At 43.3% G+C, this 15,712-nt stretch overlaps 1 pseudogene; it reads left to right on the top strand.

Annotated features, from left to right (window-relative positions):
• Positions 1-1,980: 1,980 nt before the first annotated feature.
• On the top strand, positions 1,981-14,182 carry LOC126953327 (AP-3 complex subunit sigma-1-like; annotated as a pseudogene).
• The last annotated feature ends 1,530 nt before the right edge of the window (positions 14,183-15,712 follow it).

The raw sequence follows: 15,712 nt of genomic DNA, 5'->3' as shown, positions 1-15,712 counted from the left end.
GGGCAACATGGTGAAACCCTGTCTCTACTAAAAACACAAAACTTAGCCGGGTGTGTTGGCAGGCACCTGTAATCCCAGCTACTCAGGAGGCTGAGGCAGGAGAATCACTTGAACCTGGGAGGTGGAGGAGGTTGCAGTGAGCTGGGATCACACTACTGCACTCCAGCCTGGGTGACAGAATGAGACTCTATCTCAAAAAAAATAAATAAAAAATAAATAAAAAATAAAAAATTATATATATATATATATATATAGTACCTCAGGGAGCAGATACAGAAACTTCATCCAGTGTGAATTAAAATGATTCCATTAGAAACTTACTCTCCAAACTAATTGTGAGGCTGAGGCTGGGTTTATTGGAGCCAACTATATAACAGAGTTCTCTGAATTACCTTCCATGTAGAATGCAATGTTTATTAAAGGTGGAATAATAAAAATGTGCCAATTTCAAGCTAACACATTGATTTAATCCATTTATGTAGGTACAAAAGAACACCTGAGGCTGGGTAATTTACAAAGAAGAGAGGTTTATTTGGCTAACAGTTCTGCAGGCTGCACAGGAAGCATGGTGCCAGCATCCGCTTCTGGTGAGGGCCTCAGGCTGCTTCCATTCATGGGGAAGGTGTAGGTGAAGCTGAGATCTGCTGTGTAGAGATCACACGGTGAGAGAGGAAGTGAGAAAGAGAAGGGTAGGGGAGAGGAGAAGGTGCTGGGCTCTTTTTCACAGCCAGCTCTTAATGGAACTATAGAATAAGAACTCACCCTCCACCCCACCCAATTAATCTACTCATGAGAGATCTAATGTTCTAATGATCATTGGTTCTAATGATCCAAGCATCTCCCAGTAGGCCCCACTTCCAACACTGGGGACCAAATTTCAACATGAGATTTGAAGGGGTCAAACATCCAAACCATAGCACACATACGTGAAGATAGTAACTGCCGCAATTGTGCAGAATTGACTAGCAAAAGACTATTTTCAGGCAATAGTGATGGCAGTGGCTGCTGTTATCACGTCAGCTGCAGCAGGGAGGCACCGGGTGGGGGGGGGGCTGCAGACTCCATACAACTGGTGGGAGCCACACCCTCCTGGGCGGGGCTACAGCTGGCCCAACTGTGGCTGTGGATGGAAGCCTCCCTGCGCTCTGGGAGGGGGCCAGGAGCAGGCAGGATCTGCCCTCTTGGGTGCAACTGCAGCCGCCCAACCTGTAGCTGCAGACCTGGGCCTCCCACTTCACAGAGCCAGCAGGAGTCGGGGAAAAGCAGAAACTCCAAACCTTCCTAATTGGTGGGGCAGGAGCTTTGCCGGTGCAGCTGTGGCTGCCCTCCCAGGCTCAGGACCTGGGCATCTGTGTAGCTTGCACCCTCAGGAGCCTGGGATGTTCCCTCCCCTGAACCCCGCTCCCTTTGAGGGCATGGGATACCCACCTTGGCCCTGCCCCATCTCTGCAGGCTCGGGGGTGTCTACTCTCGCTACCTGGCCTCTCTGCTCCTGGTGCCAGCTCTGATCTCCTAGCAGGGTTGGGGCCCAGCCACAGGGCCGTGAATAGCAGCAGCAGCCAGATTAATTCCTGGACAAAAGGGGGCAGGTCTCCAGGAAGGCCTCACCTTCAGGCCAGGGAAGGCCTGAAGGCTGGGAGCCAGGTTGCCAGTCCCGCGGACCAGAATGGGGACTCGTGGTGCCTTTTTCGGGGCTGCCCATGGCAGCCCATGGGCCAATAGGCATGCACTTCCTCCCCTCTGAGGTCCGTAAAGCCCTGGGCTTAGCCGGAGCAAAGCAGAGGACGACCAGAGAACAAAGAGGACAGACAGAAGACGGGACAACGCGCCGTGCAGATAAGTATTCTCTCTGCTGGTAGCTGGAGACGACGACGACGGGACGACCAGCTCCAGAGAGGATAACTCACTTTTCTGAGAGCTGCAGAAACTGCCGGCAGAGAGGAGTACTCTCCCTGCTGCGAGCTTAGGTGAACTGCAGAAATGGAGCTCTGCTCTCCAGGGCCTCCTCCCTGCAGACAGCTGAACACTACACGGGATGACCTGCCTACAGAGAAGAGCTACCCACTCCCGCTCCTCTCAGCCGTTCTAACACTAAACAAAAAGTGTTTTGTCTGCGTACCACGGCCACAGATGTTTCTGGCCAGAAAAATCAACTTCCCAGAGATCCTGTAACAGTATCTTATCTGTCATGCTTTAGTAAGGCAACCAATGCTTTTTATGATGGTTTTATTATGGTGATACTTAAGAGCAGATAAACCAGTTTTGTTTTAAAATCTCAACGGACATCACATATCTAATTGCCTGCACCTGCAGCAGACTGCGCCAACCCCTCTTCCCCACAGTAGGCCACTTGAGCTTCAGTTGTGGCAGAAGGAAAAAGCCTAAAGGAAGGTAGCAGGGGCAAACTTGGCCTGGTGGTAGGAGCAAGGTCAACCATCAGGAATGAGGGGAAACTGGTACTAGGTCAGGACTGCAACTGAGCATGCATTTTTTTAGGGCCCTCACAGACTGCAAGAAAGATGCATGTGGGGTTATATTGCAAGGATGCACAAGGCCCAGAAATGGGATAGACCCCCTCAGCAGATGACCAGTCACTCTGTGCCCTTGTACTTCTAAACTTGAGGTTAACGAGAGACCTCAGAAAATTGAATAACCCTAGTTTTGAAGAGCTCCCCTTAGGAGATCCCATGAGCTTTATTTATTTATTTTTTTGAGATGGAGTCTCGCTCTGTTGCCCAGGCTGGAGTGCAGTGGCACGATCTCCGCTCACTGCAAGCTCCACCTCGGGGTTAATGCCATTCTCCTGCCTCAGCTTCCCGAGTAGCTGGGACTACAGGCGCCCATCACCACACCCGGCTAATTTTTTTTTTTTTTTTTTGAATTCACGTGTTAGCCAGGATGGTATCGATCTCCTGACCTCGTGATCCACCCACCTCAGCCTCCCAAAGTGCAGGGATTACAGGCATGAGCCACCACGCCCGGCCCCCATGAGCATTTTTACTCACTAAAACAGAGTCTGACGGGAGGGGTCAGCCAATATTCACTGCAACAAGCATCCCTATTGCGTCCAGTTCCCCGTGGACCTCTCTGAGTGGAAGGAACTCAATTTGAGCTGGGCTGCCTTGACTCCTGACTGGGGCAGCCAGGTTGGCTTATAGCAAGCGGCGCAAACCACAAGCGTTTCACCTAGAAAGGTCAGTGGTTAGGACTATAGCCTTGCCAAGAACGGAGAGTGCAATGGAGTGCTCCTAAACTTGGTAGAAATGGCTGCTGTGGAGAGAGAGAGAAAGAACCAGGAACTATGGGATTAAGGGACCAGCGAGTGTTGAAGACCACAACTAAAGAAAAACTTTAGACAAAACAAATATAACAGTTTACTTGAGCAAAGAACAATCTGCACACTGGGCAACTCTTAGAACCAGAAGTTCAGATAATTCAGTTCTGCAAACTGGGTAGTATTTATAGAAAAAGGCTGAAGAGGCAGGGAGCAGTGGTTCACGCCTGTAATCCCAGCAGTCTGGGAGGCTGAGGTGGGCAGATCACTTCAGGCCAGGAGATGGAGCTGGCCAACATGTGACACCCCATCTCTACTAAAAATACAAAAATTAGCCAGACGTGGTGGTGCACACCTGTAATCCTCGCTACTACTCGGGAGGCTGAGGCAGGAGAATCCTTGAACCTGGGAAGCAGAGGTTGCAATGAACCGAGATTGTGCCACTGCACTCCAGCCTGGGCAACAGATGGAGACTGTCAAATAAATAAATAAATAGCCAAAGATAGCAGAAACAAAGAACAGAGACTGGTTGTTTCACAGTTACTTTCCTTATAAAGGTCAAAGCAGAGGGGACTACCTTGTCATGCTGGCTAAAACTGGCCTATTTGGGGATTTGGACTTCCTGATTTCTTGGAAGGTCAAGCAAACAACTTGATTTTGTCTTGGTGGCATGGAATTATTTTTATTTTTTATTTTTGAGACAGTCTCGCTCTGTCGCTCAGGCTAGAGGGCAGTGGTGCGATCTCCACTCACTGCAGCCTCGGCTTCCAGAACTCAAGGGATCCTCCCATCTCAGCCCCCCAAGTAGCTGGGACACCAGGTGTACACCATCATGGCTGGGTAATTTTTTTATTTTTTGTAGAGTTGGAGTCTCCCTATGTAGCCCCTGCTGGTCTCAAACTCCTGGGCTCAAGCAACCCTCCCACCTTTGCCTCCCAAAGTGCTGGAATTACAGGCCTGAGCTACAGTGCCCGGCCAAGGTGACCTGGAATTTTAGCATAAGTGACTCCATTTTGGTTTGATCTGCTGAGGCCTAGTGAAGGAGCTCAGTCTAAATCGATGGGCTCCTATAAATTTAATTTAACAACCGCAAGTTTCTTTATAGCTTAGAGTAATTTTTTTCTACTTTGACTTCCGTGGGGAGGGAAGGCAAATTGTTACTGCTCTCTACATCAGGAGGTGGCAAACTTCTTTTTGTAGAAATTCAGATTGTAAACATTTTAGACTTTCTGAATCGCATACTCTTTGTTCATTCATTTGTTACAAGCCTTAAAAATACATAAAAAGCATTCCTAGCTCCCAGGCAGGCCTGTTTTTGGCTTGAAGACGGTATTTTGCTAAACTTTACTCTAGATAATACATCCATTGGAGATAGTAAAGTTTCTTTTCTTTTTTTTTTTTTTTTTTTTTTTTTTTGTTGAGATGGAGTCTCACTCACTCCAGCCCAGGCTGGAGTGCTGTGGCTGGATCTCGGCTCACTGCAACCTCTACCTCCAGGGTTCAAGCGATTCTCCTACCTCAGCCTCCTGAGCAGCTGGGATTATAGGCACGTGCCATGACACTGGGCTAATTTTTGTATTTTTAGTAGAGACAGGGTTTTGCCATGTTGGCCTCAGACATGGAGTCTCAGACTCGTGACCTCAAGTGATCTGCCACCTCAGCCTCCCAAGGTACTGGGATTTAAGTGTGAGCCACCGCATCTGGCCGAGTAAAGTTACTTTCTACCATTCCAAGAAAGGCTATTTTCTTGAGAAAGACTGGATAAATAATTTAGAAATTGGTTTGTGAATCATTTTTCTCCTACCTGAATGAAGAGGGAGTGCTAGTGGCAAGCTAGGTGTAGCTACGTAGACTTATGAAAATAATTAACATACTTTCAGAAGAAGGGAGAATTAGGGGAAGTCACATGATTTCTTATTTGTGTTATACATTTGCTTAATGCATTTTTCTTTTGGGAATTTATGAGTTAGATATGAAGTATACCTTTGGCAAACAGATTTTAAAAATTCAATGAAAAGAAGCAAAATCTATCCCATGATTTAAGACTCCAAAAGTGTTTAAGAAAATTAGAAAACAAGCTCTAGTTTAAATTTCGAAAAATCCCAATGTGAGTATAAAGTTTTCTTAGGAGTTCAGAAATGTAAAAGGTTTATACAAAAGATGAAAGAAAGAGTATCTTTCCCAAAACCTACGTGAACAGTGTTTGAAAAGCTAAAACCAAGAACAAACTGAAACTTAAATCCTCCTCCTTAAAAGGAAGTGTGTTTTTAGAAGTAATGGTGGGATTGAGTGCAGTTAATTATCAGGATTGGGTTAGGACTGGCTGCATAATTTTTGGAATCCAGTGCAAAACAAAAATTTGAGTCCCCTTGTTAAACAAAAAGTATTGATAATCAAGATGGCGACGGCAGAACATTGTATGGAGCCTTCTGAGCAAGAGCTCAGTTTACATGCTCATGAAGAAGCTGTAAACCAAAAATAAATTCCAAGGCCCCCCAACCATCTGAATGCACTTCCTCCTAAGCCAGGGCACTCTAAAATTCAACCTGAAAGACTGGTTCAGGCCATGACACGGAGTGAGGGTTAGACATGCCTCATTATACCTCTCTGTCATTAATATCAACACAGATCTTAAGTCTGATAAGAAACAATTAGAATCTATTCTCTCTGAAGCCTGCTACCTGGAGGCTTCATCTGCCTGATAAAACTTTTGGTTTCCACCACTGCCTCCGAGATGTACCGTCTTCCTGGACAGAACCAATGTACAGCTCAAATGTATTTGACTGATGTCTCATGCCTCCCTGAAATGTATAAAACCAAGCTGTGCCCTGACCACCTTGGGCACATGTTCTTAGGACCTCCTGAGGAAGGACTGTGTCACAGGACATGGTCACTCATATTTGGCTCAGGATAAATCTCTTCAAATATTTTACAGAGTTTGACTCTTTTTGTCGACAGAGGCCCTCGGCTGGGGACTCAAGAATACCCAAATCCTGCCTCAACCCAGCCATCTCCACTTCCTTTGAGGTTCTAGAAGGAGGTTTGAAAGATACAACAGCATGTAAGATACCCTAGCAAGTACCCCTTTACTTTCAAGTGGGTTCCTGTAACTGCCTCTTTAGGGATCCTGGATAAGCTATGCTGCAGCACAAAATTTTGGCTCAGGACGTAAGTAGAGTCTTTCTGCCACGCAGAATTGAGGATTCCTGAAGGTTTAGAGAAATAGAGGAGAGAAAAAAGAGCAAATGTCTCTGCTAGAAGGCACCTGCTGTCCCAGGAGAAGTAAAAAGGACAAGTGTACTTTAGTGACCTCTCCCCATAGCAGAAGTGTGCCATTCACTATTTTAGAATCTCATCAGATTAGCAGCGCCTATTCTAGGACAGGGGCAAAGATGGAGATTGGAAAAGAAAGACTTTCTCCTGTTCCTTCTTCACCCTATTGTGAGGGAAGGGCTTTTAAAACTACATTTGAATTACATTTGAATTAAAAAAAAATAAACAGGATGAGCAGTATTCTCTGCTGTTTTGAGGCAGTTAGCATACATGCTAAGAGATAACAATGAGCAAGGAAAATCACCATTTATTTTCCTTCATCTTTTTTGTAAAGCAATAGTTAGTAATCTGCAGTTTTATCAAAGAAAAAAAAGAAACTCAATAAATGAGTATATAAGAATAGGCCAGGCCGGGCGCGGTGGCTCAAGCCTGTAATCCCAGCACTTTGGGAGGCCGAGACGGGCGGATCACGAGGTCAGGAGATCGAGACCATCCTGGCTAACACAGTGAAACCCCGTCTCTACTGAAAAATACAAAAAACTAGCGGGGCGAGGTGGCGGGCGCCTGTAGTCCCAGCTACTCGGGAGGCTGAGGCAGGAGAATGGCGTAGACCCGGGAGGCGGAGCTTGCAGTGAGCTGAGATCCGGCCACTGCACTCCAGCCTGGGCAACAGAGCGAGACTCCGTCTCCAAAAAAAAAAAAAAAAAATAGGCCAGATGTGGTGGCTCACACCTGTAATCCCAGCACTTTGGGAGGCCAAGGCAGGCGGGTCACTTGAGGTAGGGAGTTCAAGACCAGCCTGGCCAACATGGTGAAATTCGGTCTCTACTAAAAATACAAAAATTAGCTGGGCATGGTGGCGGGTGCTTGTAATCCAAGCTACTCAGGAGGCTGAGGCAGGAGAATCGCTTAAACCCAGGAGGTGGAAGTTGTAGTGAGCCGAGATGGAGCCGCTGTACTCCAGCCTGGGTGACAGAGCAAGATGCCCATCGTCTCAAAAAAAAAAAGAGTATATAAGATTATCAAATAACAATGCAGATGTTTGAAAAATGAATTTAAGTGTCTAGAACTAGACAAAACACAGCCCTACACCAGAGGCGTCTGAACCAAAGCAACTCCATCTTGAATAGGGCTGGGTAAAATAAGGCTGAGACCTACTGGACTTCATTCCAGGTTAGGCACTCTAAGTCACAGGATGAGATGGGAGGCCAGCACAAGATATAGGTCACAAAGACCTTGCTGATAAAACAACATGATAAAGGAGTGGGCTAAAACTCACCAAAACCAAGATGGAGATGAGAATGACCTCTGGTGGTCCTCATGACTCATTATAAGCTAATTATAATGCATTAGCATGCTAAAAGACACACCCACCAGCGCCATAACAGTTCACAAATGCCATGGCAAAGTGAAGAAGTTACTCTATATGGTCTAAAAAAGGGAGGAGCCCTCAGCTCTGGGAATTGCCCACCCCTTTCCTGGAAAACTCACCCCTTGTTTAGCATATAATCAAGAAATACTAAAAGTATAATTAGTCAAGCAGCCTACACTGTTGCTCTGTCTATGGAGTAGCCATTCTTTTATTCCTTTACTTAACAAACTTGCTTTCACTGTACTGTGTTGACTCGCCCCAAATTCTTTCTCACATGAGGTCTAAGAACACTCTCTTGGGGTCTGGATCAGGGACCCCTTTCTGGTAACACCTAGAATACTAAAGAGATAGGTATATGTGCTCTGGGTTGCCATAATTATTCTGAGAAGTTATAGGACACATAAAGAGAAACCAAAAGACTGAGGGGGAGAAACTCAAAAAAATTTTTTTTGAGATGGAGTTTCACTGTGTGGCCCATGATGGAGTGCAGTGGCACGATCTCAGCTTACTACAACCTCCACCTCCCGGGTTCAAATGATTCTCCTGCCTCAGCCTCCCAAGTAGCTGGGACTACAGGCATGCACCACCACACCCAGTTAATTTTTGTATTTTTAATACAGATAGGTTTTCACTATGTTGGCCAGGATGGTCTCGATCTCTTGACCTCGTGATCTGCCCACCTTGGCCTCCCAAAGTACTGGGATTATGGACGTGAGCCACTGCTCCCAGCCCTCAAAAAGTTTTAAAAAGAGGAAAAAGCGTAATCAAAATTGGAATTAGTAAACTTGGAATTGACTGCTGGTAAATTGTGAACAAACACCACTGTACAAGCACTTTGCAAGGACTTATGTAAGATGAGATGATAATAGAAGCCACCCTATGTGTTCTGTGAGCAAACCCTTTCAATTGAGACTCTTTTTAAAAAAAAAAAAAGTTGGGGTGGTGGGGAGGCACAGTTATGGTGGTAAATCAATGAGTAACAGAAATAATTCCAGCAAAATGATGAGCAAAACTTATCATATTGTCCTTGGAGACAGGATGAAGAAACGTGATAGGTGACTCAGCAGTTTGAACAATCCAAGCAGGGTGAATGAATTAATACATCAGGGACAACCTGACCAAGAGTCACTGTGACATCTCACAAAGCTCTGCCTCATCACTGTCCTGTTTGGCAACATTATCAGTAATTTATATGCTGGCACAGAGGCATGCTTATCAGGTTTAAAGATTACCCAAAGCTAGGAGGGATAGTTAACATAATGGCTTCACTAAAGAGTCACAATTACCTCCACAGGCTGGAATCTCAGTCTCAAATGTCAACAGGTTGACATTTTGACTAGAATAAACGTAAAGGATATTTTTAGATTAAAACAAGTTTTTTTGTTTTTTGTTTTTGTTTTTTTTGTTTTTTAGTGACCAGGCTTGGTTGCAACTCATAAAACAAACAAAAAATGTAAAGTTTCTTTTTGAAATGAAGATGAAGTATAGGATGGAAAAAATTACAGTTTTGATTGATTATGCATTAAAACGAACCAGCTCTACAATGCAGCTGTTGAAAAAGTTAATACTGCTTTGGACAAATCATTAAAAACAATAGTAGTCATTTCTTGAGAGGGAATTATGAGCACTGGCTCTGGAGCTAGACTGGCTGGGTGACACTGGACAAATTCTTTCATCTCTTTGTGACCACATTCTTCCATTTTTAAAATCAAGGTGATATGGTTTGGCTGTGTCCCCACCCAAATCTCATCTTGAATTCCCATGTCTCATGGGAGGGACCCAGTGGGAGGTGATTGAATCATGGGGGCAGCTCTTTCCTGTGCTGTTCTCGTGATAGTGAATGGGTCTCACGAGATCTGACGGTATTATAAGGGGGTGTTTCCCTGCGCGAGCTCTCTTTTCTTGCCTGCCACCATGTGAGACATGCCTTTCACCTTCCACCATGATTATGAGGCCTCCCCAGCCATGTAGAACTGTAAGTCCGACAAACCTCTTTCTTTTGTAAATTGCCCATCCTCGGGTATGTCTTTATCAGCAGCATGAAAACAGACCAATACAGGGTGGTAAGAATAATACCTACTTAATAGGGTTTTTTTGAATAACTCAATGAGATAATACATATAAAAATTTAGAACAGTGCTCAATAAATGTTAGCTATTATTGTTCTGTTCCAGACACTTCACACACATTTGCATGTGTATGTATGTGGCTTTTTATTTAATTACAGGTATTCATTGCAAAGTAGTACACATATTAAAACAATACTAAAAGATATACACTGAAAAAGTATCCCTTAATTATCAGTCCTTCTACTGAGAGATTAAATTAAAATGCACCTTTCATTTTCATATACAAATGGGTACACAGACTGCACAACGCTCTGCACATTTCCTCTCCACATGTTGCGTATCTTGGAGATATTTCCCTATTAGTATATGTAGATCTATTCCATTCTTTGGTTTTGTTTTGTTTCCCTCTGAAGACATGGGGTTTCACTATGTTGTCCAGGCTGGTCTCCAATTCCTGGGCAGAGGTGATCCTCCTGCCTCAACCTTCCAAGTAGCTGGGACTACAGGTGTATACCACCACACCTAGCCTATTCCATTTTTTTGTTGTTGTTTTTTGAGACAGTCTTGCTCTGTCACCCAGGCTGGAGTGCAGTGGCATGATCTCGGCTCACTGCAAGCTCTGCCTCCCGGGTTCACACCATTCTCCTGCCTCAGCCTCCCGAGTAGCTGTGACTACAGGCGCCCACCACCATGCCCGGCTAATTTTTTTTTTTTTTTTTTTTTTTGTATTTTTTAGTAGAGACGGAGTTTCACTGTGTTAGCCAGGATGGTCTTGATCTCCTGACTTCATGATCCGCCTGCCTTGGCCTCCCAAAGTGCTGGGATTACAGGCGTGAGCCACCACACCTGGTTCCATTTTTTTTTTTTTTTTTTATACTTTGAGTTCTAAGGTACATGTGCACAATGTGCAGGTTTGTTACATATGTATAGTGTGCTGCACCCATTAACTTGTCGTTTACATTAGGTGTATCTCCTAATGCTATCCCTCCCCCCTACCCCTGCCCTTTTTTTTTTAAGTTGCATAGTATTCCACTGTGTAGATGTGCCACAATTTATTTACCAGATCCCCAAACCACAGTTATTTAAGTTTGTATTCAGTCTTTTTTTTCCCACAAACAATGCTGCTATGAACTTCCTTGTAGCTCAGATACTGGAGTCAGATTGTCTGGGTTAAAATACCTGTGCTGTCACTTATTAACTGTGAGCATGGGTAAATGTCTGAGCTTTACCAACCTTGACTTCCTAAAGTGTGACATAGGGATAATAATGGTGCCAAACTCATAGCGTTCTTGTAAGGATCAAATGGAGAGTAACTTGCTTGATGCTCCTACATAGTAAACTCTCAATGAATATAAAATACTTCCATTTTTAACTTTCCAACTTTACGTACATTTGAGTTTGTAGGTTGAATTCTTAGAATTGCAGATTCAAGGGTGTTCGTTTAAAATTGGCAGATAATATTAAATTGTCCTTTGTGTTGGATCATGTTTTCCTCTCTAGATACACACTCTACCTGTCCTGACCCTACTCTGTATTCCAGGAGGCTATAAACCTCTAGCAGCCAGTGTTCGTTCAGGACTTCTGTGAGAGACGGGAAGGCAGAAGGAAGGAGCCCCAGGCCTTTGTTTGGCACTGGCTATATTCCCTTACCAGAAGCCAGCTTCCATTAAGCAGCTCCTCCCCAGTGGCTACTAAGTCCACAATGTTCCTTTTCAAAAAAAATATTTATCTTTAATAAGACAGGGTCTCTCAGTTGTCCAGGCTGGAGTGCAGTGGTGCAATCACAGCTCACTGTAGCCTTGACCTCCTGGGCTCAAGTGATCCTCCTGCCTCAGCCTCCAGGGTATTTGGAACCACAGGCATCTGCCACTACATCCAGCTAAATTTTTAAAATATTATTTGTGGAGACAGAGTCTCCCTGTTTCCCAGGCTGGTCTCAAACTCCTGGACTCAAGTAATCCTCTTCTTTGGCCTGCTGAAGTGTTGGTCCCCACCATGTTTCAAGAAAAGCTCTTTCCCTTTGCCCTGTCAGTCAGATCGGGTAGAAGCTATTTCCTGCAGTTGCTTGTCCCTGGATCTTTCACCAGCCCTTGCAAGTTCCCCTAACCCTGAGCACATCTCTATAAATAAGTCTTTTGCTAAACTTCCTTCAGCTACCCTTTCAACATGCCATCTCACTGGCACACTATCCAATTCACACTCTCACCGATTCACTATGAGAATATTTGTTTTCCCACACTCTTGCTGATATCAGCATGTCAAATTTTTTTTGGTATTTAGATTTTATATAAAAGATTTTATACAAAAGACTCCTTTAATTTTTTTTCTGGGCACCAGTGCCATTATTTATCTTTTATGACTGGTAGTGTTTCATTTTAAACTTCAGTTTCTTCAAGGCCTTTGCATAAGTATAGATACTTATTATTTCCTCAATATTGTATTAGTTCAATTAAAAATATCAGAAAATTCAACCAAAATAATATGAAGAACTATTGCAGACATTAAAAACTTTACCCCAGGCTGGGCTCGGTGGCTCATGCCTGTAATCCCAGCACTTTGGGAGGCTGAGGTGGGCAGATCATGAGGTCAGGAGAATGAGACCATCCTGGCTAACACAGTGAAACCCCATCTCTACTAAAAATACAAAAAATTAGCAGGGCACAGTGGCGGGTGCCTGTAATCCCAGCTACTTGGGAGGCTGAGGCAGGAGAATGGTGTGAACCCGAGAGGCGGAGTTTGCAGTGAGCCGAGATTGCAGCCCTGTACGCCAGCCTGGGCAATACAGCCAGACTCTGTCTCAAAAAAAATTTTAAAAAAACTTTACCCCAATAAAATTTTTTAGGTATGATGATGACTTGTGGCAGTGTTTTTATCCTGTAAAATCATTACAAGTAAAATGGTATGATATATTAGATTTACTTCATAATTCTCCAGAAAAATAGACAATAGAGTGTGGGGAATACATGGAAGAAGACTGGGAAAGTGTAGGTAATTGTTGAAAGTAGGTGATGGATATGGGTGTATCATTATATCCACTCTTTCCCATTCTGTACCCATTCATTATCTCCATCCTTTTATGCTAAAAGTCCCAAAATAAGAAATAAACCAACAAACAAAACCAATAGCAACAATAAACAAAGAAATAAAAAGACAACTAAAAATCCAAGTTGAGGAGAAGTATAGCCAGTGAGATCCCCAGGCGAGGCAGTTGCTCCAGCACTGCCCAGCCAGGATCAAGGTGACTGTCACCTTCAACAACCACAGGAAGCCACAGCTCTCCAAGTTCCACCAGCTCTACAGTGAAAACACACAACAGCAAATCATCAGGGAGACTTTCCACTTGGTATCTAAGAGAGATGAAAATGTTTGTAAATTTCTAGAAGGAGGATTATTAATTGGAGGATATGACAACAAACTGATTTCTAGACCTCACGTAATATCATATTTTGTCTTCTGTGTGGGTTCTTCAGAAAATGGATTTGGTATTTTAGATCTAATTTGAGTACTTATGGAAACATCAGGCAAGTGTTTTTGAAAATGTGAACTGGATTTCATTTTCCATGTGGCTCACATTATTCTTGTACAAATGATATTGGGAGAATGGTACTAGAGACTGCATTAGTCTGTTTTCACACTGCTATAAAGACATACCTGAGACTGGGTAATTTATAAAGAAAAGACATTGAGTTGACTCACAGTTTCATATGGCTGAGGAGGCCTTGGGAAACTTACAATCATGATGGAAGGGGAAGCAGGCACGTCTTACATGGTGGCAGGAGAGAGCCAAGAGCAAAGGGGGAAGAGATCCTTATAAAACCACTAGACCTCATGAGAACTCACTCACTATCATGAGAACAGCATGGGGGAACTTCTCCCATGATCCAATCACCTCCTTCCCTTGACATGTGGGGATTACAGGTCCCTCCCTCGACCTGTGGGGATTATAATTTGAGATGAAATTTGGGTGGGAACACAGAGTCAAACCAGATCAGAGACCAACAAGAATGAGATTGTTACACAAATCAATGTGCAAAATAAGTTGAAAAAAACAGAGGTTGGCTTTGCAGGAACCTAACAGCCCATGCTGTATCAGCTGTGTAGAATATAAATCTTCCCAAGATTCCAAGAAACGTTAACACTGGTGACATCAGTATAAAAGTGCCAAACCTGCCCTCTTTTAGAGAAAAAATTTAAAAGACTATTTTCAGTAAAATCCAGGGGAAAAGGTCATCCAAGTTTACCTTGTAGTTGTTCACCAAAAATAAAGGAGAGTCTTAACTTTTGCCCTTGGATTTAAGTCAAGGTACTGTACAGAAGTTGTATAAAATCAATATGTGAAGTTCAATGTACCTTTTCTTGTTCAGTGATTTTTAAAGAAATCAAATAGTTCCAGTGTGATTTGTTTTCTTTTCTAAACTTTGTTTCTATGCCCACCAAAGGCATTCCCTATATATTGGCTACTATGATATTTTGAAAAGTGTTTGTGATCTTTCTTTATGTATCACCCAAAACATTGGTATTTTGTATTGATTACAAGTGTAGCATTCCTTAATTCTTTCTGCTATTTGTCACAATTGTCACTTAAAGAACCAAGTGTATATTGTGTGAAAATACTATGACTTTGTTCTTTTTTTTTTTTTTTTTTTTTTTTTTTGAGACAGAGTCTCACTCTGTCACTCAGGCTGGAGTGTCATGATGCGATCTCAGCTCAAGGCAACCACTACCTCCTGAGTTCAAGAGATTCTCATGCCTCAGCCTCCCAGATAGAGGAACCTGTAATCCCCCCATGTTAAGGGAAGGAGGTGATTGGATCATGGGGGAGGTTCCCTCATGCTGTTCTCATGATAGTGAGTGAGTTCTCATGAGATCTGATGGTTTCATAATCAGAATTACAGGCATGCACCAACACGTCCAGCTAATTTTTGTATTTTTGTAGAGACATAGTTTCATCAAGTTGGCCAGGCTGGTCTCGAACTCCTGACCTCAAATGATCCACCTACCTGGACCTCCTAAATTGCAAGGATTACAGGCATGAGCCACCACACCTAGCCATGACTTTTTTTCTTAGTTTAAATAAACTCCAATAAAAAAATTCAAGTTAAACAGTTTTTATAGGTCTAACACAATATTATCTGCAGTCCATTAGGTTAGGTATGGCTGTGAATATTTAATCATAACTTTTCAGTTGCAATTTTGTGTTCACATTGTATTTGGATATCTCTCAATATTTTTAAAAGAAAATTTTCAACCATATATGGCAGGTCCACAGATTTGCCACATCCTCTTTGTTTTGAAAGTTTTCAAATATATATGAAAATGGAAAGAATATTATTATGAAAGCCTGTATACTCTCTGCCTAGATTCAACAACTGTCATCATCTTGACACATTTGTTCAACACTCTGTATATCATTTTTTTAAAACTAAACCATTTGAAAGTCATTATGACGCTTTTGCTTCTTCTAGTTCCTCTCCCTCCTCCTGAGTTTTCAGTTTTGTTTTCCGACATCCTATACGTGGGTTCTTTTTTCTATCAACCTTACATAGCCTTCTTACAAAAGGAGGAAAGTTCTCCTAATTTTATGTTCATCTCCAGCTACCACCATCTGTCTCTCTCTTTTTTACAGCCCACTTTCTCAAAGGAGAGTCCACACTGCTGTTGCCACTTCCGCCCTCTCAGTGGGCCTCGCTGGACTGTGCTGTGCCCTCCACACTTCACTTCGGC

Source organism: Macaca thibetana, chromosome 4 (genome assembly GCF_024542745.1).
Source record: "Macaca thibetana thibetana isolate TM-01 chromosome 4, ASM2454274v1, whole genome shotgun sequence".
Lineage (NCBI taxonomy): Eukaryota > Metazoa > Chordata > Mammalia > Primates > Cercopithecidae > Macaca > Macaca thibetana.
The sequence above is the reverse complement of the archived record's forward strand: the minus strand, read 5'-3'. Positions and strand labels throughout refer to the sequence as shown.